The sequence below is a fragment of the Pleurodeles waltl genome, chromosome 4_2 (genome assembly GCF_031143425.1).
Source record: "Pleurodeles waltl isolate 20211129_DDA chromosome 4_2, aPleWal1.hap1.20221129, whole genome shotgun sequence".
Lineage (NCBI taxonomy): Eukaryota > Metazoa > Chordata > Amphibia > Caudata > Salamandridae > Pleurodeles > Pleurodeles waltl.
The window spans coordinates 808,249,378-808,274,761 of NC_090443.1; the positions used below are offsets into that span (position 1 = coordinate 808,249,378).

General features: G+C 46.3%; 1 protein-coding gene across 1 annotated transcript in view; it reads right to left on the reverse strand.

Moving 5' to 3' along the window:
• The window catches only part of IL23R (interleukin 23 receptor), a 469,105-nt gene extending 444,348 nt beyond the window's left edge, over nucleotides 1-24,757 (reverse strand). The window contains exon 1 of the mRNA XM_069232471.1: nucleotides 24,639-24,757. The gene's annotated coding sequence lies outside the window, so the exon portion shown is untranslated. The remainder of the gene's footprint in view (nucleotides 1-24,638) is intronic.
• Nucleotides 24,758-25,384: the final 627 nt, after the last annotated feature.

Genomic DNA, 25,384 nt, shown 5'->3' on the forward strand with positions numbered 1-25,384 from the left:
CCCCATAAAGGAGGCCCATAGACTTCTATGGATGCGTCATTTTAATGCCAGGTGTCAAAATGACGCCAAAAATGGCACTTTGCACCATTTTTGCAGGCCTCCTAGCACCGGATCATTATGCCTGTTGCAGGCATAATATGGTGCAACGGGGTGTAAAGTGGCGCAATGCGAGCATTGTGCCACCCTATAAATACGGCGCTGGAAAAAAAGCCTTCCCAACGCCACATAAGCATAATCAAATGACACTAATGTGACACAGGGCGGTGCTACCGGTTTATAAATATGCCCCTTAGAGTGGCACCAGACAAACCAATATAATAAGACTCTTACATACACGTTGCCAGAGTACAGAGGCTGCCACATGACCATCTTTTCAACTCACAATGTAGCAAGGTCACAAGGAAATTGACCATGTTGTTGGTGTTGGTATTTCAGTCAGACTGTGCGTGAACAATAGACTATGAAAGAATAGTAGCAGTAATAGCCATAGCAGTAGCCAGTGAGGGCCCATTGAAGTGGGGAGTTACAAAATCTGAGAGTAAATGTGTGAGTTCAGTGCAAGAAAAGCCCGCAGCCGAGGAGAGCAGGGTCTGGATCCTGAGCAAAAGCAATGAAGAGCCTCACGTGCATGAATGTGTGCTTGTATGCATATGTGCACTTTTAGCTGTGCGCCTGGCATTATGTCTCTCCCTAATAAACAATGTTGCTCGCTGCCTGGAACTATACACCTAGAGTCAAAGACAACCAAAGCATATGCTGGCCTAATTATAGCCATCCCTGACATAATGTGGCAGTATTATATATTTACCACGCAGCTTTTACCACGTGGTACCTTTTTTCACGCAGACTTTGCCATGTAGTTAAATTAAGTACCTTTTATAGGTACTTGTAGGCCTTTACAATGTAGTTACATATTTCTTTTTTAAATTACTTAAGCACTAACTGTATATCTATCTATCTATCTATCTATCGATATATATATATATATATATATATATATATATATATATATATATATATATATATTTATTATTTTGTATTTTTTTTTTCACTGAAAAAAACAAAGGTTACAGGGACTTTATACTTAGGCTCACATTTTAAATGCACAAAACCTTAGAAATGTGCAGTTATTGTTAGAGTTATCTCAAGTAACTATAATTCAGGCCTTAAGATAACTATAACTCGCGCCCTCACCATGCACTGGTAATTACCCCACAAATCATGGCAGTAATGACATCTTTGAGAACTTCATTGATAATATCAATGTCATATTTGCAGTAAAATGTTTGACAAAAAAAACTGCATGGTGAGGGCTCCAGGCCCTTTGGGAAAACCCTTTACAACCATCCAACCTTACACTGTGCATGGCCTTCACCCATGTGCAGCGGAGGTTGCTCGCAAGACCTGGCATGCAGCCAGATCCTGCGGACAATTTCCCTAACCACCCAACCCCATGCTACACATTGCTCTTTGGCTGTACGTGATGGGAGTTGTCGTGGCCTCTCTGGGTTTGAGAATAGGTATGAGAGGGTGTATCTGGGGGTGATAGTGGCTGTCAGATTGGCTGTCTGTGTGTGAGTGCGAATATCAATGTTTTAGTGGGTGCGTCAGTGTGGTGCGTGGGTCTGTGAGTGGGTGCATGATGGTATCACTGGGTCTGTGAGTGGGTGGGTGACAGTCTGAGTGTGTGAGTAGGTGCATAAACTGTCTGAGTGTGTCTATGGGTGGGTGCGTGAGGGTATGACCGGGGTTGTGAGTGAGTGCATGAGGGTCTGAATGGGTCTGTGAGTGGGTGTGTGAGTGTCTGAGTAGCTCTGTGAGTGGGTGCAGGAGTGTCTAAGAGGGTCTGTGAGTGGGAGAAACTGATTGAAATAGAGACAAAAGAGAGAAAGAAAGTGAGGGAGAGAGATCACTTTTTTTAGGGGGGTGTCTGATATACTTAGAATGAGATATTTCTGTAAAATGTAAACTAAAAAATATATTTGTTATTTGTTTTTAAAAGAATATTTTTTTTTTTTTTAAAAGAGTCCAACTGGACTCAAAACCCCCAACGCTCAGCATGACCTTCACACTGAGATATGGGTTTTATTTTTTACTTTTTTGTTTAAACCTTTATGGGCTACCTGGGGCCGCAAGGGAGCCCTAAAGGGCTCCCCTGTGGTCCCTATTTATTTATTACATTTTTAATAAAAAAAAAATTATTTTTAAGAAAAGCCCTTTACAGGCTATCTGGGACTGTATATATTGAATAATTATATGACCTTACGGGCTACCTGACACTACAGGGGAAGCTTTAAAGCTAGCATGCAGTTGCTTTAACAGCAGCTCTGTGGTGCTGAAGCATTTCATCTCTGTACCCTGCATGCGTGCAGGGGACAGAGGTGAAACTTCAGATTTTGACAGCGGGGCCTGCTGAAGTGCAGCCAAGCCACAGCAAACAGCTATGTCCTGGGGTGGGCACCCAGTACATAGCAGGAGCCGGCCCTGGGGGGGTGGCATTCCCCAGGGTCATCAGAGACTCCACAAAGGGGGCCACGCGACCCCCCTCCAACAAGAATAGCCCCGGAGGCGGTGGTCGCCATAGGGACCCCCTTTCTGTTTTTAAAGCTTTGCCCCTCGTGGGTGGTGGTCCCCCGGGATGCCAGGGCACCGGCCCCCGCATTAAATAGATAGCCCTGAGGAGGTGGTGGTCCCGGGGCTGTGGGGGAGGTCATCGGGTCTCCCTCACTTACTTAAAAACATTTTTGCCCTGCGGGGTGGTGGCCCCCAGGGTGAAGAGGGCTCTGTTTTACTGGTTTACTGGTCCTGCTGTCAAAACCTGAAGTGTTTTCTGTGGCTTGGTTTCAGCTGCAGATGGGCATCTGGGACTTTGCAGGAGCTGGCCCTGGGCGGTGGCAGTCCCTAGGGCCATCAGAGGCTCCTCGAGGGGGGTTGTGTGGCCCCCTGCAATGAGATAAGCCCCGGGGGTGGTGGTCCCTGGGGCTTGAGGCTCCCATAGGGACCCCCCTTTTTTTTAAAGATTTACCCCTGGCGGTTGTTGGTCCCTGGGACAGCAGGGGGGTCACGTGGCCACCCTGCTCCAAATACAGTGCTGCCACAGGGAGTGGTGGTCCCCCAGGGCAGCGGGGCACCATGCGGCCCCCCGCTCCAAATAAAGTGTAGCCCCGGGGGTGTTTGGTCCTTGGGTTGCCAGGGGGCCACAGGCCCCCTTTCACTAATTGAATGGATAGCTCCAGGGAGGTGGTGGTCCCTGGGGCTTTGGGGGAGGCCATCGGCCCTCCCCCACCTACTTAAAAACATTTTTGCCCCAGGGGGTGGTGGTCCCTGGGGTGCCGGAGGCCTCAGCCCCCAGCTCCTACTTAAACATTCACCCCAGGGAGCTGGTGGTCCCCGGGGCTTATTAAAGCCCAAGAAGGGGGGTCCCCTGTACCCCTCTCCTCTATGATGCCCCCGGGGCCTGGCCCATCTGGGGGCAAATTTAAAAAAAGCATGGGAGACAGCTTTTAAAAAAAGAAAACATCTCGTAAAAGTCTGTGGATCCGTCTGCAGATTTTTCTGGTATTTTTTAAAAGAATGCTTTTTAGCACTGGCAGGGTTCGTCAGGGAGCCCCAGCACCAGGGCAAAGGGTGACTCTACCCTGGCCCCTTTTCTTTTTTTTTTTTTCTAGGACACGGCTGAAAATGAGTCCCAAGATGGCTGCCAAAACTTCCTTGCTGATGTGTTGGCAGCCAATCAGATATCAGCACAGGAACAGTTGGATCCGCGGAGGAGCCTTATCCCTACATGGCTATCTTTTTTGGCCTTAAATTTCTCCGAAACTACAGAATGGATTTGCACCAACTTACAAAAAGCGTGATCTGTGGAACAGAATCTAGCTTCATGTCAAATTTGGTGTAATTCCATTCAGTGGTTCGGGCTTTAGGCGTGTATAAAGGTGGAAAAATGGATAGGAAAAACTAGTTTTGAACCCCCCTTTTCTCACTCCCCGCTTGACAGATCACCCTGAAACTTTCAAGAGACAAGCTGACCTTAGCAAATAATAAGTTTTGAACATTTCGTGAAGATTCATCAAACAGCCCTAAATTTATTAGCAAAACATAAAATTCCCTTTCCATAGAAACTAGTTCATAACTATAACTACTTCATGGTGACCACCACTAGCTAAGATATTAATATATATATATATATATATATATATATATTATATATATATATATATATCTTAGCTAGTGGTGTAATATATATATATCTTAGCTAGTGGTGGTAAGATATTAATATATATATATATATATATATGTATATATATATATATATATATATATATATATATATATATGTATATATATATATATATATATATATATATATATATAAATATCTTAGCTAGTGGTAATATGTAACCTTTGGTTTTTTGTTCGAAGTGTTGCCAGCCAATCAGATCTCAGCAGGAGATCTCTCTGGATCCGCGGCCCTAGATATACACATTTCCTTTCCCTTTAATATCTCAAAAACTACAGAACGGATTTACAACAAATACAAAAAGCCTGATCTGTGGTCAAAAAGCTTTGGCCAAATATGGTGTCATTGGTTCGAGCTGCAGGGGTGTCTAAACAGTCTATGGGAATTAACATGGGAAATACATTTTTTTTATCCCTTCTTTTTCTCGGTCCCTGATTGATAGCTCATCCTGAAATTGTCCATGCACAAGGACCAACATCACACTTTAAAAAAATAAATAAAAAATTGTGAACATTCATCAAATGGTGCCAAAGATATAGGCAAGTCAAAAAAAGCTTTTTCTATGGAAATTAGGTTCTAACTATAACTACCTACTGGCGACTGCGTTTTATATATAACATGTATATATATATATATATATATATATATATATTATATATATATATATATATATATATATAAAGACTTTGGGCCAGATGTAGGAACACAGCAAATTGCGACTTGCAATTTGCGAGTCCGAGCGACTCGCAAATTGCAACTCGCAATTTGCAATGCAGAAAGGTGTCTCAGACACCTTCTGCAACTCGCAATGGGGTCGCAAAGACCCACCTCATTAATATTAATGAGGTGGGTCGCAGTTTGCGACCCCATTGCGAGTATGGGCACTCACGGGGATGGTGGCCTGCTGGAGACAGCAGACCTCCATGTCTGTGACTGCTTTTTAATAAAGGAGTTTTTTTTTTCTATCTGCAGCCCCGTTTTCCTTAAAGGAAAACGAGCTGCACTTAGAAAAAAAAAAACGAAACCTTTTGTTTCGGTATTTTTCAGAGCAGGCAGTGGTCCATAGGACCACTACCTGCTCTGAAAAATTATTTTTGTGATCATTCACAAAGGGGAAGGGGTCCCATGGGGATCCATTCCCGTTTGCGAATGCGTCACCATCCACTTCAAATGGGATGGTAATTGCGAGTTCATTTGTGACCGCTTTCGCGGTCGCAAATGAACTTGCATAGCGTTGCGAGTCGGATCCGACTCACAAAATGCATTTCTGCATCGCGGAGAGGCTTTTGCGCCTCACAAACGGCGTTTTTCGCCGTTTGCGAGTCGCAAAACCCTTGCTACATCTGGTCCAGTGTCCCGCTCAGCGTGAGTAGCACTGCACTGATCCTATTCTTAAAAACATTGCTATATAAACAGACATTTGCGGTGAGCAAATCTAGAGTGTCGCTGGTTTTGCAGGGTGCTCCTTTCTGGAGCTGCTCTCCACCTAAACTTGGGAACTACCCAGAGTTCTCTTTTCTTTTTTTGCATAATTTATGCATCACTCTAACCCTGAAAGGGATTTGTTTTGATTTATACTGGGTGTTCCTTGTGTCTGGAAAAAGCTTAACCCCTCTAAAGAACTCTAATGAGAGCAAAACACTAGTCAGGGGGTTGCTTTTACTCATTCCAAGTTGGCTTGGATGGTATTTTACCAGTCCAAAGCTGTAATACTGTGCTGGAGTGGTGAATGGCTTTTGTTATTTTACAGCTCTGCGAGGATGACACTGTGTCAATCCTATGCTTAAAGATTTTGCTGTACAAATGGCAAAAGACTTTGGGGGTCATTCTGACCATGGCGGTAATTACCGCCATGGCGGAGGTCGGCGGTAGCACCGCCAACAGGCTGGCGGTGCACCGCTGGGCATTCTGACCGCGGCGGTTCAGCCGCGGCCAGAAACGGAAAGTCGGCGGTGTACCGCCGACTTTCCGCTGCCCGTCTGAATCCTCCATGGCGGCGGAGCGCGCTCCGCCGCCATGGGGATTCTGACACCCCCTACCCGCCATCCTGTTCATGGCGGCTCTCCCGCCATGAACAGGATGGCGGTAGGGGGTGCTGCGGGCCCCTGGGGGACCCTGCCGTGCCCATGCCAATCCTCAGGGGAAAAACCATACTTCTCAATCAGTGTGTTCTTCATAGTGGAGTACCCCTCCCTGTCACTCTCTTCTAGAGTCAGTAGGGCATCCCTCCCCTCCTCAGGAATAAAGCTCCCTAGGCCAGTTCCCCAATCCTTCTCAGGGATCCTGTGCTCTACTAGAGCCCTCTCATATTCCTTTAACCACTGACGTATGTCACCCCCCTCTTGGAACCTAGGTACCAGATCTATGGGTATATGAGGAACATCTTTGCTGCAGCACTCTACATTGCTGCCACCACTGGACTCCACCTGCAGCGCTGGTGAGTCCAGAACCTTCAGACTGCGCTCTAGAGCGAGTCTTTCTCTGGCAAAGGCCCTCTCTGCCTCTGCCATCCTCTCCTGTACTAAGGCCTTCTCTACCTCAGCCCTTCTCTCCTCAACAGCTAGGCGCGCTAACTGCAACTTCAGGTCCCTCTCTTCCCGCCTATCTCTTAGCTCGCAAGGCGTCAAGGAATGAGAGTAGCCCTGCTTCTTACACTGGACCCAGCAAGGGACTCCCTATCACTGGGGCCTTCCCAGTCAACTGGCATCCCCACCCGGTCATTCTCACCCTCCTGATCAGTCTCTCTACCACTCTCTAGGGATGAGGTCTGGGAGCCCTCCCATTGGGAACGCTCGCTACACTCAGGATCCTCTGGGTACCCCCCTAAGCACACTTCCTCCCTGGGTATATGTCACAAACCTTTCAAAGAAATTCAGAGATCTCCTGAGGTCCCCTTCTACAAACAGCCCTCTCTCCCTACAGATCTTCTCTAATTCCTCATGCGTGTAAAACGGCAGGTCCCCTAAATCAAAGGTAAGCCCCATCTTGAAAAGGTACAAATAACTCAACTGTGACAACCACAATACCCAAGCGTGAGAACTGAAAACAGGAAAAATGACCAAAGAGAGAAAGTTAAGAGAAGCCAAGCATGTGATGGCCTAAACGCAATCCTTGTAGTGAAATAATGAGTCACAATGGTATTGTGCAAGCGCAAGTCCTATCCTCACCGCTGACGACCAATGTTAGAAATTGGGGTTTCTGGTTGGCTAGGGTATGCACCTCAGCCAGGCAGAACTTACCCACTCTAGTCAGGGCAAGGGAGTTACACGTCCAAGATAACCCCTGCTCACCCCCTTGGTAGCTTGGCACAAGCAGTCAGGCTTAACCCGGAGGCAATGTGTAAAGCGTTTGCACAACACACACAACACATGTGACGCAATATCCCCACCACAAAGGAAACACAACACCAGATTATATGAAAATATACTGTATTGTACACTACGCAATTATCAGACCAAACATCACATATCAGTACTATCCTGCTACCTTAGCAGTTGTCAGAACGTTACACATTAGTTACTCTGCAACCTAGCAGTAGTCACACATAACACACATGTTACTCAGTATTCTGCAACATAAGCAGTAGTCAGGAAAACACATTATTACATCACAGCACTTGTCATAAGAATATCATAAAATGCCCATAGTAGGAACATTAGAAAACATATGGCAAGTTAGAAAAACAAATTAGCAAGCATGTCCATAAAAGGAACATTTGCATACACATATGTAAAAAACATCAAACGCAGGTAGGTAATATATGAATCAAAGAAAAGTCTGTAGAAAGAACTTTGGATTGCAACTTTATTGGTCCTTTAAACAGTACCTGTTTGGATGAAGGCACCTCCAGTGCCTAGAAGGCAAACAATGGGGCCCCCGGCGCTCCTATGCGCAAAACGGGGGCCTCCCTTATACTCTGGGGTCAGAGGAGGGGCGACATGCACCTCCTCTCTTTTATAGACAGACCCTCCGGGGACCGTGATCACTGGGGGTCCCGACAGGGCCTCAACCGGCCCTCACGAGGGGGGCCAAAGCCAGCAAAAACAACTTAGGGCAGGAGGGGGGCACCACGCACCCCCTCCGGTTTAATGACAGGCCCCTCCCGGGACCCACGATCTCTAGGGGCCCCCCCCGGGCCTCCACTGGCCCTTCCACCAAGGGCGGGGGCACAATAATGCCCGTTTTACCTAACAGCAGAAAAGGAGCGTCCTGCTCCTAATGCAGAGGCCAGGGGGAAGGGGGCACTCCCCGCGCCTTCCCCTGGTCCTGCCGTGAAGCCACAAGAAGATCAGACCCCTCCTCGGGCCCGAGCAGTCACTCGCCTGCACCCGATGCGGTGCACGAGTGTTCTTCCAGCTTCCCGGGCCGCTGCAGTGATTTTATTTAAAGGGGCACAATGCAGCAAGGAGCCTACGAGCTCCCAAGGCTCCATAAGCGCGCTGCAATCAGCGCTATGGCAGCCGCAACCACGGAGAAGCACCCCTCGTGAAGAAATGGATGCAGGGGTCAGCGGCCACAGCACCCTGCCCCTGGGGAGCAGAATCTGAAGACAAGGTCCTCAGGTGGAGGGCCCAGCTACAGTCCAGCACAAGGGAAAGGCAGCAAGTGGCAAGTCCTTCACAGTGACCAGGCAGGTCACAGGTCAGCACAGCAGCAGCAGTCCATGGAGGTTCCTGGTGAGTCCTTTCAGCCTTTGGTGTCCAGTTCCAAGATGATTCCAAGAGTCTCCAAATTGTGGGGAAAATTCCCCTGTACTTATAGTCAGTTCTTACAGTGTTTTACAATGGTAGGGAGAGGAGGTTCCAGCCAGTTACAACTGGTTCTGGGAGTGCCCCCTCTCTCCTTTGAGCACAGGCTCCAAACATCAGTGGGGGGTTAACAACCCTATTGTGTGAGGCCAGGGCACAGTCTTTACAAATGCAGGTGTGCCCCGCCTCTCCCTTCTCTCAGCCCAGGAAGACTATTCAGTATGCACATGCACCTCTGTGACACCTCCACCCTCCCTGTGTACAGGCTGTCTGAAACATATGCACAAAGCCACAACTGTCACTCTGCCCTGACGTGGATTGGAGTCAAGCTGCAAAACACCAGAGTCATAAGCACAGATAAATGCGCACTTTCTAGAAGTGGCATTTCTGTGATAGTAATAAAAAATATACCCACACCAGTAAGCAGCATTTATTATCACCATCACAACCATACCAAACACGCCTACGCTACCCCTCATAAATCAGACAATACCCCTTACACATAAGGCAGGGCATTTCTAATGCAATCCTATGAGAAGGCAGCACTCACAGCAGTGAGACACCAAGTTAGGCTGTTTGTCACTACTAGGACAGGCCATGCAATATGGCACATGTCCTGCCTTTCTACAAACATGGCACCCTGCCCATAGGGCTAGCTACGGCGTACCTTAGGGGTGACTTACATGTAGTAAAAGGGGAGTTCTGGGCCTGGCAAGTAAATTTAGATGCCAGGTCCCTGTGGCAGAAAACTGCGCACACAGGCCCTGCGCTAGCTGGCCTGAGACAGGTTTGAAAGTCTACTTCAGTGGGTGGCGCAAGCAGCGCTGCAGGCCCACTAGTAGTATTTAATTTACAGGCCCTGGGTATAGAGATACCACTGTACAAGGGACTTATAGGTAAATTAAATATGCCAATTAGGTATAAGCCAATCATACCAACTTTAGATGGGAGAGCACCTGCACTTTAGCACTGGTCAGCAGTGATAAAGTGCTCAGAGTCTTAGAGCCAACAGTGAGAGGTCAGAAAAACCAGGAGGAAGGAGGCAAAAAGACTGGGGATGACCCTGCGTAAGGCAAAAAGTCCAACAATCCCTCTCAGAAAAATTCTATCACGTGAATGCCTTGAGCCCTGGTGCAAGGAAAATAGTCCATTTGCGTGCTGTTGGGGTAGTAAATTACAACAATCATAATAGTTCAATGTGTCCCTCATGGCTATGTGCCCAGGTGCCTCTGAACCTGCTTCACCAAAAGTAGCTATGCCCCTCCATCATGTAGAAACACCCGACACCACCTATACAACGCTTATTTCAATATTACTGTAAATCCTAGGCTGTGTAAATATGTTATGCAATATTAAAATAGAAATATTTTTGTAACAATTATCTTCATTATTCTAAACCTTAAAATAGTACAACCCCCAAAGGCATCGCTTGGTCACTAAGATTGGGAAGCATGAGCTTCAGATTTTTCCAACAATCACTCTGGCATAGAATGTTCAAATACATGATTGACAAGCAGGGCGCCAAGAGAGTTTAGGGGCAGTGTAAAGGAAGATTAATACAAATTGGTAGGGGTATTAAGTGAGAAAAAATACAATATGTGGTAAAAAAATAACCAACATTTTTAAAGATTTTCAGAGCAGGAGTGGGTTAGAGTGTGTAAGCTTTTGTCAGTATGCTTGGAAATTGTCTTGTGCAAACCGACAGACACTTCACCATAACCGACTGAAAACACTTGTACCCAACTATTTACCAGAACACATTTATTGGTTGGGAGGGGGGGGGGGGGGGTTCAGCGCTTGAAATGGAAACATAGAAGTGCTCGTACTTTGTATCAGAGTACATGATTGTGTCTGACAAGTGTCGGTACTCTCTAATTAAAAGTATTACGTTTTTCCTGAGAAGTCCAGGTTCTCACCCTCCCAAAATAAAAAAGTGCCGGTACTAAGTACCGGACCATTTAAAACTCTGGGGGGAGGAGGGACTGACACCCGAACATCCAACCCCCAAGCCCCGAAGCTCTTCACTGACCCCGGGAGGAAATCAATACAGCCCCGCTTAAAAACAAGAGTTCGCCAGAAAGAAGTCTCACAAAGGCACCGGGATAAAGCATGCAATTTAAATCAGCAGCAGACCTCACTGTGAACAAGTCGTTAATCTGCTTCAGGACACTTTCACCTCCAGCTCTGCGCCCACACGTTTTACTGACGGCTGCATGAACAGTCTTCCCTCTCGCGGTGGCAGACCTTATAGTGAGCAGCTCTCTTCACTGCTCTGACAATAAAGGAAGCCTGTCAGCGAAAGCGTGACCCACATACGTAGACGCTGAGACTCTCCAAAAAGGGATGAGAACACTGCGACCTTAATCTTCATGTATGTAAATGACTCACAAACGGAAAAAACAAAATCAATTAATATATGCAATATTAGAAGTTTTGCATATATTAATTGCAATAATTTGCATGACGACTAAAAGCATATTTATTTTATAAAGCTTTGTTTAAGACACACTGTACTATTTTGAGCATTTTTTATTTAAAACGATGTTCTTCCTTGGCTGTTAATTCTCTGTTTGTTTCTACCTTTTAGGGTTTACTTTGGAGCAAGGGGCTCCAAAGGGTAGCTCGGGAGCTACTGGTATCGCCCCAGCACCCTAGAAATAGCTCCCAAACGGCAAGCCAGCCCCACTACCTAATTCAGAGGGTCTGTGTGTATGAAAGAGAGTAGCACTGCTCATCTCAAGACCCTTAGGGGAATATTTACAAGAAACTTGTGCATCACTGCTGATGCAACAGTTTTCTTGCGTCACCCCTTCCCTACCTACCAACACAATGGGTACGCCATATTTACAATACAGCGCACAATGGCAGTCGTTAGGACAGTAGCTTCAGAATATTTGACAATATTGTGGCGCTTTGGTGCACTAGCGTCAAAAATGTTGACGCTAGTGCAGCAAAATGTAAGGATACCCATAAAGGAGGCCCATAGACTTCTATGGATGCGTCATTTTAATGCCAGGTGTCAAAATGACGCCAAAAATGGCACTTTGCACCATTTTTGCAGGCCTCCTAGCACCGGATCATTATGCCTGTTGCAGGCATAATATGGTGCAACGGGGTGTAAAGTGGCGCAATGCGAGCATTGTGCCACCCTATAAATACGGCGCTGGAAAAAAAGCCTTCCCAACGCCACATAAGCATAATCAAATGACACTAATGTGACACAGGGCGGTGCTACCGGTTTATAAATATGCCCCTTAGAGTGGCACCAGACAAACCAATATAATAAGACTCTTACATACACGTTGCCAGAGTACAGAGGCTGCCACATGACCATCTTTTCAACTCACAATGTAGCAAGGTCACAAGGAAATTGACCATGTTGTTGGTGTTGGTATTTCAGTCAGACTGTGCGTGAACAATAGACTATGAAAGAATAGTAGCAGTAATAGCCATAGCAGTAGCCAGTGAGGGCCCATTGAAGTGGGGAGTTACAAAATCTGAGAGTAAATGTGTGAGTTCAGTGCAAGAAAAGCCCAGCAGCCGAGGAGAGCAGGGTCTGGATCCTGAGCAAAAGCAATGAAGAGCCTCACGTGCATGCATGTGTGCTTGTATGCATATGTGCACTTTTAGCTGTGCGCCTGGCATTATGTCTCTCCCTAATAAACAATGTTGCTCGCTGCCTGGAACTTACACCTAGAGTCAAAGACAACCAAAGCATATGCTGGCCTAATTATAGCCATCCCTGACATAATGTGGCAGTATTATATATTTACCACGCAGCTTTTACCACGTGGTACCTTTTTTCACGCAGACTTTGCCATGTAGTTAAATTAAGTACCTTTTATAGGTACTTGTAGGCCTTTACAATGTAGTTACATATTTCTTTTTTAAATTACTTAAGCACTAACTGTATATCTATCTATCTATCTATCTATCGATATATATATATATATATATATATATATATATATATATATATATATATATATATATATATTTATTATTTTGTATTTTTTTTTTCACTGAAAAAAACAAAGGTTACAGGGACTTTATACTTAGGCTCACATTTTAAATGCACAAAACCTTAGAAATGTGCCAGTTATTGTTAGAGTTATCTCAAGTAACTATAATTCAGGCCTTAAGATAACTATAACTCGCGCCCTCACCATGCACTGGTAATTACCCACAAATCATGGCAGTAATGACATCTTTGAGAACTTCATTGATAATATCAATGTCATATTTGCAGTAAAATGTTTGACAAAAAAACTGCATGGTGAGGGCTCCAGGCCCTTTGGAAAACCCTTTACAACCATCCAACCTTACACTGTGCATGGCCTTCACCCATGTGCAGCGGAGGTTGCTCGCAAGACCTGGCATGCAGCCAGATCCTGCGGACAATTTCCCTAACCACCCAACCCCATGCTACACATTGCTCTTTGGCTGTACGTGATGGGAGTTGTCGTGGCCTCTCTGGGTTTGAGAATAGGTATGAGAGGGTGTATCTGGGGGTGATAGTGGCTGTCAGATTGGCTGTCTGTGTGTGAGTGCGAATATCAATGTTTTAGTGGGTGCGTCAGTGTGTGCGTGGGTCTGTGAGTGGGTGCATGATGGTATCACTGGGTCTGTGAGTGGGTGGGTGACAGTCTGAGTGTGTGAGTAGGTGCATAACTGTCTGAGTGTGTCTATGGGTGGGTGCGTGAGGGTATGACCGGGGTTGTGAGTGAGTGCATGAGGGTCTGAATGGGTCTGTGAGTGGGTGTGTGAGTGTCTGAGTAGCTCTGTGAGTGGGTGCAGGAGTGTCTAAGAGGGTCTGTGAGTGGGAGAAACTGATTGAAATAGAGACAAAAGAGAGAAAGAAAGTGAGGGAGAGAGATCACTTTTTTTAGGGGGGTGTCTGATATACTTAGAATGAGATATTTCTGTAAAATGTAAACTAAAAAATATATTTGTTATTTGTTTTTAAAAGAATATTTTTTTTTTTTTAAAAGAGTCCAACTGGACTCAAAACCCCCAACGCTCAGCATGACCTTCACACTGAGATATGGGTTTTATTTTTTACTTTTTTGTTTAAACCTTTATGGGCTACCTGGGGCCGCAAGGGAGCCCTAAAGGGCTCCCCTGTGGTCCCTATTTATTTATTACATTTTTAATAAAAAAAAATTTATTTTTAAGAAAAGCCCTTTACAGGCTATCTGGGACTGTATATATTGAATAATTATATGACCTTACGGGCTACCTGACACTACAGGGGAAGCTTTAAAGCTAGCATGCAGTTGCTTTAACAGCAGCTCTGTGGTGCTGAAGCATTTCATCTCTGTACCCTGCATGCGTGCAGGGGACAGAGGTGAAACTTCAGATTTTGACAGCGGGGCCTGCTGAAGTGCAGCCAAGCCACAGCAAACAGCTATGTCCTGGGGTGGGCACCCAGTACATAGCAGGAGCCGGCCCTGGGGGGTGGCATTCCCCAGGGTCATCAGAGACTCCACAAAGGGGGCCACGCGACCCCCTCCAACAAGAATAGCCCCGGAGGCGGTGGTCGCCATAGGGACCCCCTTTCTGTTTTTAAAGCTTTGCCCCTCGTGGGTGGTGGTCCCCGGGATGCCAGGGCACCGGCCCCCGCATTAAATAGATAGCCCTGAGGAGGTGGTGGTCCCGGGGCTGTGGGGGAGGTCATCGGGTCTCCCTCACTTACTTAAAAACATTTTTGCCCTGCGGGGTGGTGGCCCCCAGGGTGAAGAGGGCTCTGTTTTACTGGTTTACTGGTCCTGCTGTCAAAACCTGAAGTGTTTTCTGTGGCTTGGTTTCAGCTGCAGATGGGCATCTGGGACTTTGCAGGAGCTGGCCCTGGGCGGTGGCAGTCCCTAGGGCCATCAGAGGCTCCTCGAGGGGGGTTGTGTGGCCCCCTGCAATGAGATAAGCCCCGGGGGTGGTGGTCCCTGGGGCTTGAGGCTCCCATAGGGACCCCCTTTTTTTTAAAGATTTACCCCTGGCGGTTGTTGGTCCCTGGGACAGCAGGGGGGTCACGTGGCCACCCTGCTCCAAATACAGTGCTGCCACAGGGAGTGGTGGTCCCCAGGGCAGCGGGGCACCATGCGGCCCCCGCTCCAAATAAAGTGTAGCCCCGGGGGTGTTGGTCCTTGGGTTGCCAGGGGGCCACAGGCCCCCTTTCACTAATTGAATGGATAGCTCCAGGGAGGTGGTGGTCCCTGGGGCTTTGGGGGAGGCCATCGGCCCTCCCCCACCTACTTAAAAACATTTTTGCCCCAGGGGGTGGTGGTCCCTGGGGTGCCGGAGGCCTCAGCCCCCAGCTCCTACTTAAACATTCACCCCAGGGAGCTGGTGGTCCCCGGGGCTTATTAAAGCCCAAGAAGGGGGGTCCCCTGTACCCCTCTCCTCTATGATGCCCCCGGGGCCTGGCCCATCTGGGGGCAAATTTAAAAAAAGCATGGGAGACAGCTTTTAAAAAAAGAAAACATCTCGTAAAAGTCTGTGGATCCGTCTGCAGATTTTTCTGGTATTTTTTAAAAGAATGCTTTTTAGCACTGGCAGGGTTCGTCAGGGAGCCCAGCACCAGGGCAAAGGGTGACTCTACCCTGGCCCCTTTTCTTTTTTTTTTTTTCTAGGACACGGCTGAAAATGAGTCCCAAGATGGCTGCCAAAACTTCCTTGCTGATGTGTTGGCAGCCAATCAGATATCAGCACAGGAACAGTTGGATCCGCGGAGGAGCCTTATCCCTACATGGCTATCTTTTTTGGCCTTAAATTTCTCCGAAACTACAGAATGGATTTGCACCAACTTACAAAAAGCGTGATCTGTGGAACAGAATCTAGCTTCATGTCAAATTTGGTGTAATTCCATTCAGTGGTTCGGGCTTTAGGCGTGTATAAAGGTGGAAAAATGAATAGGAAAAACTAGTTTTGAACCCCCCTTTTCTCACTCCCCGCTTGACAGATCACCCTGAAACTTTCAAGAGACAAGCTGACCTTAGCAAATAATAAGTTTTGAACATTTCGTGAAGATTCATCAAACAGCCCTAAATTTATTAGCAAAACATAAAATTCCCTTTCCATAGAAACTAGTTCATAACTATAACTACTTCATGGTGACCACCACTAGCTAAGATATTAATATATATATATATATATATATATATATATATATATATATATATATATATCTTAGCTAGTGGTGTAATATATATATATCTTAGCTAGTGGTGGTAAGATATTAATATATATATATATATATATATGTATATATATATATATATATATATATATATATATATATATATATATGTATATATATATATATATATATATATATATATATATATATATATATATATATATATATAAATATCTTAGCTAGTGGTAATATGTAACCTTTGGTTTTTTGTTCGAAGTGTTGCCAGCCAATCAGATCTCAGCAGGAGATCTCTCTGGATCCGCGGCCCTAGATATACACATTTCCTTTCCCTTTAATATCTCAAAAACTACAGAACGGATTTACAACAAATACAAAAAGCCTGATCTGTGGTCAAAAAGCTTTGGCCAAATATGGTGTAATTGGTTCGAGCTGCAGGGGTGTCTAAACAGTCTATGGGAATTAACATGGGAAATACATTTTTTTTATCCCTTCTTTTTCTCGGTCCCTGATTGATAGCTCATCCTGAAATTGTCCATGCACAAGGACCAACATCACACTTTAAAAAAATAAATAAAAAATTGTGAACATTCATCAAATGGTGCCAAAGATATAGGCAAGTCAAAAAAAGCTTTTTCTATGGAAATTAGGTTCTAACTATAACTACCTACTGGCGACTGCGTTTTATATATAACATGTATATATATATATATATATATATATATATATATATATATATATAAAGACTTTGGGCCAGATGTAGGAACACAGCAAATTGCGACTTGCAATTTGCGAGTCCGAGCGACTCGCAAATTGCAACTCGCAATTTGCAATGCAGAAAGGTGTCTCAGACACCTTCTGCAACTCGCAATGGGGTCGCAAAGACCCACCTCATTAATATTAATGAGGTGGGTCGCAGTTTGCGACCCCATTGCGAGTATGGGCACTCACGGGGATGGTGGCCTGCTGGAGACAGCAGACCTCCATGTCTGTGACTGCTTTTTAATAAAGGAGTTTTTTTTTTCTATCTGCAGCCCGTTTTCCTTAAAGGAAAACGAGCTGCACTTAGAAAAAAAAAAACGAAACCTTTTGTTTCGGTATTTTTCAGAGCAGGCAGTGGTCCATAGGACCACTACCTGCTCTGAAAAATTATTTTTGTGATCATTCACAAAGGGGAAGGGGTCCCATGGGGATCCATTCCCGTTTGCGAATGCGTCACCATCCACTTCAAATGGATGGTAATTGCGAGTTCATTTGTGACCGCTTTCGCGGTCGCAAATGAACTTGCATAGCGTTGCGAGTCGGATCCGACTCACAAAATGCATTTCTGCATCGCGGAGAGGCTTTTGCGCCTCACAAACGGCGTTTTTCGCCGTTTGCGAGTCGCAAAACCCTTGCTACATCTGGTCCAGTGTCCCGCTCAGCGTGAGTAGCACTGCACTGATCCTATTCTTAAAAACATTGCTATATAAACAGACATTTGCGGTGAGCAAATCTAGAGTGTCGCTGGTTTTGCAGGGTGCTCCTTTCTGGAGCTGCTCTCCACCTAAACTTGGGAACTACCCAGAGTTCTCTTTTCTTTTTTTGCATAATTTATGCATCACTCTAACCCTGAAAGGGATTTGTTTTGATTTATACTGGGTGTTCCCTTGTGTCTGGAAAAAGCTTAACCCCTCTAAAGAACTCTAATGAGAGCAAAACACTAGTCAGGGGTTGCTTTTACTCATTCCAAGTTGGCTTGGATGGTATTTTACCAGTCCAAAGCTGTAATACTGTGCCTGGAGTGGTGAATGGCTTTTGTTATTTTACAGCTCTGCGAGGATGACACTGTGTCAATCCTATGCTTAAAGATTTTGCTGTACAAATGGCAAAAGACTTTGGGGGTCATTCTGACCATGGCGGTAATTACCGCCATGGCGGAGGTCGGCGGTAGCACCGCCAACAGGCTGGCGGTGCACCGCTGGGCATTCTGACCGCGGCGGTTCAGCCGCGGCCAGAAACGGAAAGTCGGCGGTGTACCGCCGACTTTCCGCTGCCCGTCTGAATCCTCCATGGCGGCGGAGCGCGCTCCGCCGCCATGGGGATTCTGACACCCCCTACCGCCATCCTGTTCATGGCGGCTCTCCCGCCATGAACAGGATGGCGGTAGGGGGTGCTGCGGGCCCCTGGGGGACCCTGCCGTGCCCATGCCAATCCTCAGGGGAAAAACCATACTTCTCAATCAGTGTGTTCTTCATAGTGGAGTACCCCTCCCTGTCACTCTCTTCTAGAGTCAGTAGGGCATCCCTCCCCTCCTCAGGAATAAAGCTCCCTAGGCCAGTTCCCCAATCCTTCTCAGGGATCCTGTGCTCTACTAGAGCCCTCTCATATTCCTTTAACCACTGACGTATGTCACCCCCCTCTTGGAACCTAGGTACCAGATCTATGGGTATATGAGGAACATCTTTGCTGCAGCACTCTACATTGCTGCCACCACTGGACTCCACCTGCAGCGCTGGTGAGTCCAGAACCTTCAGACTGCGCTCTAGAGCGAGTCTTTCTCTGGCAAAGGCCCTCTCTGCCTCTGCCATCCTCTCCTGTACTAAGGCCTTCTCTACCTCAGCCCTTCTCTCCTCAACAGCTAGGCGCGCTAACTGCAACTTCAGGTCCCTCTCTTCCCGCCTATCTCTTAGCTCGCAAGGCGTCAAGGAATGAGAGGTAGCCCTGCTTCTTACACTGGACCCAGCAAGGGACTCCCTATCACTGGGGCCTTCCCAGTCAACTGGCATCCCCACCCGGTCATTCTCACCCTCCTGATCAGTCTCTCTACCACTCTCTAGGGATGAGGTCTGGGAGCCCTCCCATTGGGAACGCTCGCTACACTCAGGATCCTCTGGGTACCCCCTAAGCACACTTCCTCCCTGGGTATATGTCACAAACCTTTCAAAGAAATTCAGAGATCTCCTGAGGTCCCCTTCTACAAACAGCCCTCTCTCCCTACAGATCTTCTCTAATTCCTCATGCGTGTAAAACGGCAGGTCCCCTAAATCAAAGGTAAGCCCCATCTTGAAAAGGTACAAATAACTCAACTGTGACAACCACAATACCCAAGCGTGAGAACTGAAAACAGGAAAAATGACCAAAGAGAGAAAGTTAAGAGAAGCCAAGCATGTGATGGCCTAAACGCAATCCTTGTAGTGAAATAATGAGTCACAATGGTATTGTGCAAGCGCAAGTCCTATCCTCACCGCTGACGACCAATGTTAGAAATGGGGTTTCTGGTTGGCTAGGGTATGCACCTCAGCCAGGCAGAACTTACCCACTCTAGTCAGGGCAAGGGAGTTACACGTCCAAGATAACCCCTGCTCACCCCCTTGGTAGCTTGGCACAAGCAGTCAGGCTTAACCCGGAGGCAATGTGTAAAGCGTTTGCACAACACACACAACACATGTGACGCAATATCCCCACCACAAAGGAAACACAACACCAGATTATATGAAAATATACTGTATTGTACACTACGCAATTATCAGACCAAACATCACATATCAGTACTATCCTGCTACCTTAGCAGTTGTCAGAACGTTACACATTAGTTACTCTGCAACCTAGCAGTAGTCACACATAACACACATGTTACTCAGTATTCTGCAACATAAGCAGTAGTCAGGAAAACACGTTATTACATCACAGCACTTGTCATAAGAATATCATAAAATGCCCATAGTAGGAACATTAGAAAACATATGGCAAGTTAGAAAAACATATTAGCAAGCATGTCCATAAAAGGAACATTTGCATACACATATGTAAAAACATCAAACGCAGGTAGGTAATATATGAATCAAAGAAAAGTCTGTAGAAAGAACTTTGGATTGCAACTTTATTGGTCCTTTAAACAGTACCTGTTTGGATGAAGGCACCTCCAGTGCCTAGAAGGCAAACAATGGGGCCCCCGGCGCTCCTATGCGCAAAACGGGGGCCTCCCTTATACTCTGGGGTCAGAGGAGGGCGACATGCACCTCCTCTCTTTTATAGACAGACCCTCCGGGGACCGTGATCACTGGGGTCCCGACAGGGCCTCAACCGGCCCTCACGAGGGGGGCCAAAGCCAGCAAAAACAACTTAGGGCAGGAGGGGGGCACCACGCACCCCCTCCGGTTTAATGACAGGCCCCTCCCGGGACCCGCGATCTCTAGGGGCCCCCCCGGGCCTCCACTGGCCCTTCCACCAAGGGCGGGGGGCACAATAATGCCCGTTTTACCTAACAGCAGAAAAGGAGCGTCCTGCTCCTAATGCAGAGGCCAGGGGGAAGGGGGCACTCCCCGCGCCTTCCCCTGGTCCTGCCGTGAAGCCACAAGAAGATCAGACCCCTCCTCGGGCCCGAGCAGTCACTCGCCTGCACCCGATGCGGTGCACGAGTGTTCTTCCAGCTTCCCGGGCCGCTGCAGTGATTTTATTTAAAGGGGCACAATGCAGCAAGGAGCCTACGAGCTCCCAAGGCTCCATAAGCGCGCTGCAATCAGCGCTATGGCAGCCGCAACCACGGAGAAGCACCCCTCGTGAAGAAATGGATGCAGGGGTCAGCGGCCACAGCACCCTGCCCCTTGGGGAGCAGAATCTGAAGACAAGGTCCTCAGGTGGAGGGCCCAGCTACAGTCCAGCACAAGGGAAAGGCAGCAAGTGGCAAGTCCTTCACAGTGACCAGGCAGGTCACAGGTCAGCACAGCAGCAGCAGTCCATGGAGGTTCCTGGTGAGTCCTTTCAGCCTTTGGTGTCCAGTTCCAAGATGATTCCAAGAGTCTCCAAATTGTGGGGAAAATTCCCCTGTACTTATAGTCAGTTCTTACAGTGTTTTACAATGGTAGGGAGAGGAGGTTCCAGCCAGTTACAACTGGTTCTGGGAGTGCCCCCTCTCTCCTTTGAGCACAGGCTCCAAACATCAGTGGGGGGTTAACAACCCTATTGTGTGAGGCCAGGGCACAGTCTTTACAAATGCAGGTGTGCCCCGCCTCTCCCTTCTCTCAGCCCAGGAAGACTATTCAGTATGCACATGCACCTCTGTGACACCTCCACCCTCCCTGTGTACAGGCTGTCTGAAACATATGCACAAAGCCACAACTGTCACTCTGCCCTGACGTGGATTGGAGTCAAGCTGCAAAACACCAGAGTCATAAGCACAGATAAATGCGCACTTTCTAGAAGTGGCATTTCTGTGATAGTAATAAAAAATATACCCACACCAGTAAGCAGCATTTATTATCACCATCACAACCATACCAAACACGCCTACGCTACCCCTCATAAATCAGACAATACCCCTTACACATAAGGCAGGGCATTTCTAATGCAATCCTATGAGAAGGCAGCACTCACAGCAGTGAGACACGAAGTTAGGCTGTTTGTCACTACTAGGACAGGCCATGCAATATGGCACATGTCCTGCCTTTCTACAAACATGGCACCCTGCCCATAGGGCTAGCTACGGCGTACCTTAGGGGTGACTTACATGTAGTAAAAGGGGAGTTCTGGGCCTGGCAAGTAAATTTAGATGCCAGGTCCCTGTGGCAGAAAACTGCGCACACAGGCCCTGCGCTAGCTGGCCTGAGACAGGTTTGAAAGTCTACTTCAGTGGGTGGCGCAAGCAGCGCTGCAGGCCCACTAGTAGTATTTAATTTACAGGCCCTGGGTATAGAGATACCACTGTACAAGGGACTTATAGGTAAATTAAATATGCCAATTAGGTATAAGCCAATCATACCAACTTTAGATGGGAGAGCACCTGCACTTTAGCACTGGTCAGCAGTGATAAAGTGCTCAGAGTCTTAGAGCCAACAGTGAGAGGTCAGAAAAACCAGGAGGAAGGAGGCAAAAAGACTGGGGATGACCCTGCGTAAGGCAAAAAGTCCAACAATCCCTCTCAGAAAAATTCTATCACGTGAATGCCTTGAGCCCTGGTGCAAGGAAAATAGTCCATTTGCGTGCTGTTGGGGTAGTAAATTACAACAATCATCATAGTTCAATGTGTCCCTCATGGCTATGTGCCCAGGTGCCTCTGAACCTGCTTCACCAAAAGTAGCTATGCCCCTCCATCATGTAGAAACACCCGACACCACCTATACAACGCTTATTTCAATATTACAGGGAGTGCAGAATTATTAGGCAAGTTGTATTTTTGAGGATTAATTTTATTATTGAACAACAACCATGTTCTCAATGAACCCAAAAAACTCATTAATATCAAAGCTGAATATTTTTGGAAGTAGTTTTTAGTTTGTTTTTAGTTTTAGCTATGTTAGGGGGATATCTGTGTGTGCAGGTGACTATTACTGTGCATAATTATTAGGCAACTTAACAAAAAACAAATATATACCCATTTCAATTATTTATTATTACCAGTGAAACCAATATAACATCTCAACATTCACAAATATACATGTCTGACATTCAAAAACAAAACAAAAACAAATCAGTGACCAATATAGCCACCTTTCTTTGCAAGGACACTCAAAAGCCTGCCATCCATGGATTCTGTCAGTGTTTTGATCTGTTCACCATCAACATTGCGTGCAGCAGCAACCACAGCCTCCCAGACACTGTTCAGAGAGGTGTACTGTTTTCCCTCCTTGTAAATCTCACATTTGATGATGGACCACAGGTTCTCAATGGGGTTCAGATCAGGTGAACAAGGAGGCCATGTCATTAGATTTCCTTCTTTTATACCCTTTCTTGCCAGCCACGCTGTGGAGTACTTGGACGCGTGTGATGGAGCATTGTCCTGCATGAAAATCATGTTTTTCTTGAAGGATGCAGACTTCTTCCTGTACCACTGCTTGAAGAAGGTGTCTACCAGGAACTGGCAGTAGGACTGGGAGTTGAGCTTGACTCCATCCTCAACCCGAAAAGGCCTCACAAGCTCATCTTTGATGATACCAGCCCAAACCAGTACTCCACCTCCACCTTGCTGGCGTCTGAGTCGGACTGGAGCTCTCTGCCCTTTACCAATCCAGCCACGGGCCCATCCATCTGGCCCATCAAGACTCACTCTCATTTCATCAGTCCATAAAACCTTAGAAAATCAGTCTTGAGATATTTATTGGCCCAGTCTTGACGTTTCAGCTTGTGTGTCTTGTTCAGTGGTGGTCGTCTTTCAGCCTTTCTTACCTTGGCCATGTCTCTGAGTATTGCACACCTTGTGCTTTTGGGCACTCCAGTGATGTTGCAGCTCTGAAATATGGCCAAACTGGTGGCAAGTGGCATCGTGGCAGCTGCACGCTTGACTTTTCTCAGTTCATGGGCAGTTATTTTGCACCTTGGTTTTTCCACACGCTTCTTGCGACCCTGTTGACTATTTTGAATGAAACGCTTGATTGTTCGATGATCACGCTTCAGAAGCTTTGCAATTTTAAGAGTGCTGCATCCCTCTGCAAGATATCTCACTATTTTTGACTTTTCTGAGCCTGTCAAGTCCTTCTTTTGACCCATTTTGCCAAAGGAAAGGAAGTTGCCTAATAATTATGCACACCTGATATAGGGTGGTGATGTCATTAGACCACACCCCTTCTCATTACAGAGATGCACATCACCTAATATGCTTAATTGGTAGTAGGCTTTCGAGCCTATACAGCTTGGAGTAAGACAACATGCATAAAGAGGATGATGTGGTCAAAATACTCATTTGCCTAATAATTCTGCACTCCCTGTAAATCCTAGGCTGTGTAAATATGTTATGCAATATTAAAATAGAAATATTTTTGTAACAATTATCTTCATTATTCTAAACCTTAAAATAGTACAACCCCCAAAGGCATCGCTTGGTCACTAAGATTGGGAAGCATGAGCTTCAGATTTTTCCAACAATCACTCTGGCATAGAATGTTCAAATACATGATTGACAAGCAGGGCGCCAAGAGAGTTTAGGGGCAGTGTAAAGGAAGATTAATACAAATTGGTAGGGGTATTAAGTGAGAAAAAATACAATATGTGGTAAAAAAATAACCAACATTTTTAAAGATTTTCAGAGCAGGAGTGGGTTAGAGTGTGTAAGCTTTTGTCAGTATGCTTGGAAATTGTCTTGTGCAAACCGACAGACACTTCACCATAACCGACTGAAAACACTTGTACCCAACTATTTACCAGAACACATTTATTGGTTGGGAGGGGGGGGGGGGGGGGGGTTCAGCGCTTGAAATGGAAACATAGAAGTGCTCGTACTTTGTATCAGAGTACATGATTGTGTCTGACAAGTGTCGGTACTCTCTAATTAAAAGTATTACGTTTTTCCTGAGAAGTCCAGGTTCTCACCCTCCCAAAATAAAAAAGTGCCGGTACTAAGTACCGGACCATTTAAAACTCTGGGGGGAGGAGGGACTGACACCCGAACATCCAACCCCCAAGCCCCGAAGCTCTTCACTGACCCCGGGAGGAAATCAATACAGCCCCGCTTAAAAACAAGAGTTCGCCAGAAAGAAGTCTCACAAAGGCACCGGGATAAAGCATGCAATTTAAATCAGCAGCAGACCTCACTGTGAACAAGTCGTTAATCTGCTTCAGGACACTTTCACCTCCAGCTCTGCGCCCACACGTTTTACTGACGGCTGCATGAACAGTCTTCCCTCTCGCGGTGGCAGACCTTATAGTGAGCAGCTCTCTTCACTGCTCTGACAATAAAGGAAGCCTGTCAGCGAAAGCGTGACCCACATACGTAGACGCTGAGACTCTCCAAAAAGGGATGAGAACACTGCGACCTTAATCTTCATGTATGTAAATGACTCACAAACGGAAAAAACAAAATCAATTAATATATGCAATATTAGAAGTTTTGCATATATTAATTGCAATAATTTGCATGACGACTAAAAGCATATTTATTTTATAAAGCTTTGTTTAAGACACACTGTACTATTTTGAGCATTTTTTATTTAAAACGATGTTCTTCCTTGGCTGTTAATTCTCTGTTTGTTTCTACCTTTTAGGGTTTACTTTGGAGCAAGGGGCTCCAAAGGGTAGCTCGGGAGCTACTGGTATCGCCCCAGCACCCTAGAAATAGCTCCCAAACGGCAAGCCAGCCCCACTACCTAATTCAGAGGGTCTGTGTGTATGAAAGAGAGTAGCACTGCTCATCTCAAGACCCTTAGGGGAATATTTACAAGAAACTTGTGCATCACTGCTGATGCAACAGTTTTCTTGCGTCACCCCTTCCCTACCTACCAACACAATGGGTACGCCATATTTACAATACAGCGCACAATGGCAGTCGTTAGGACA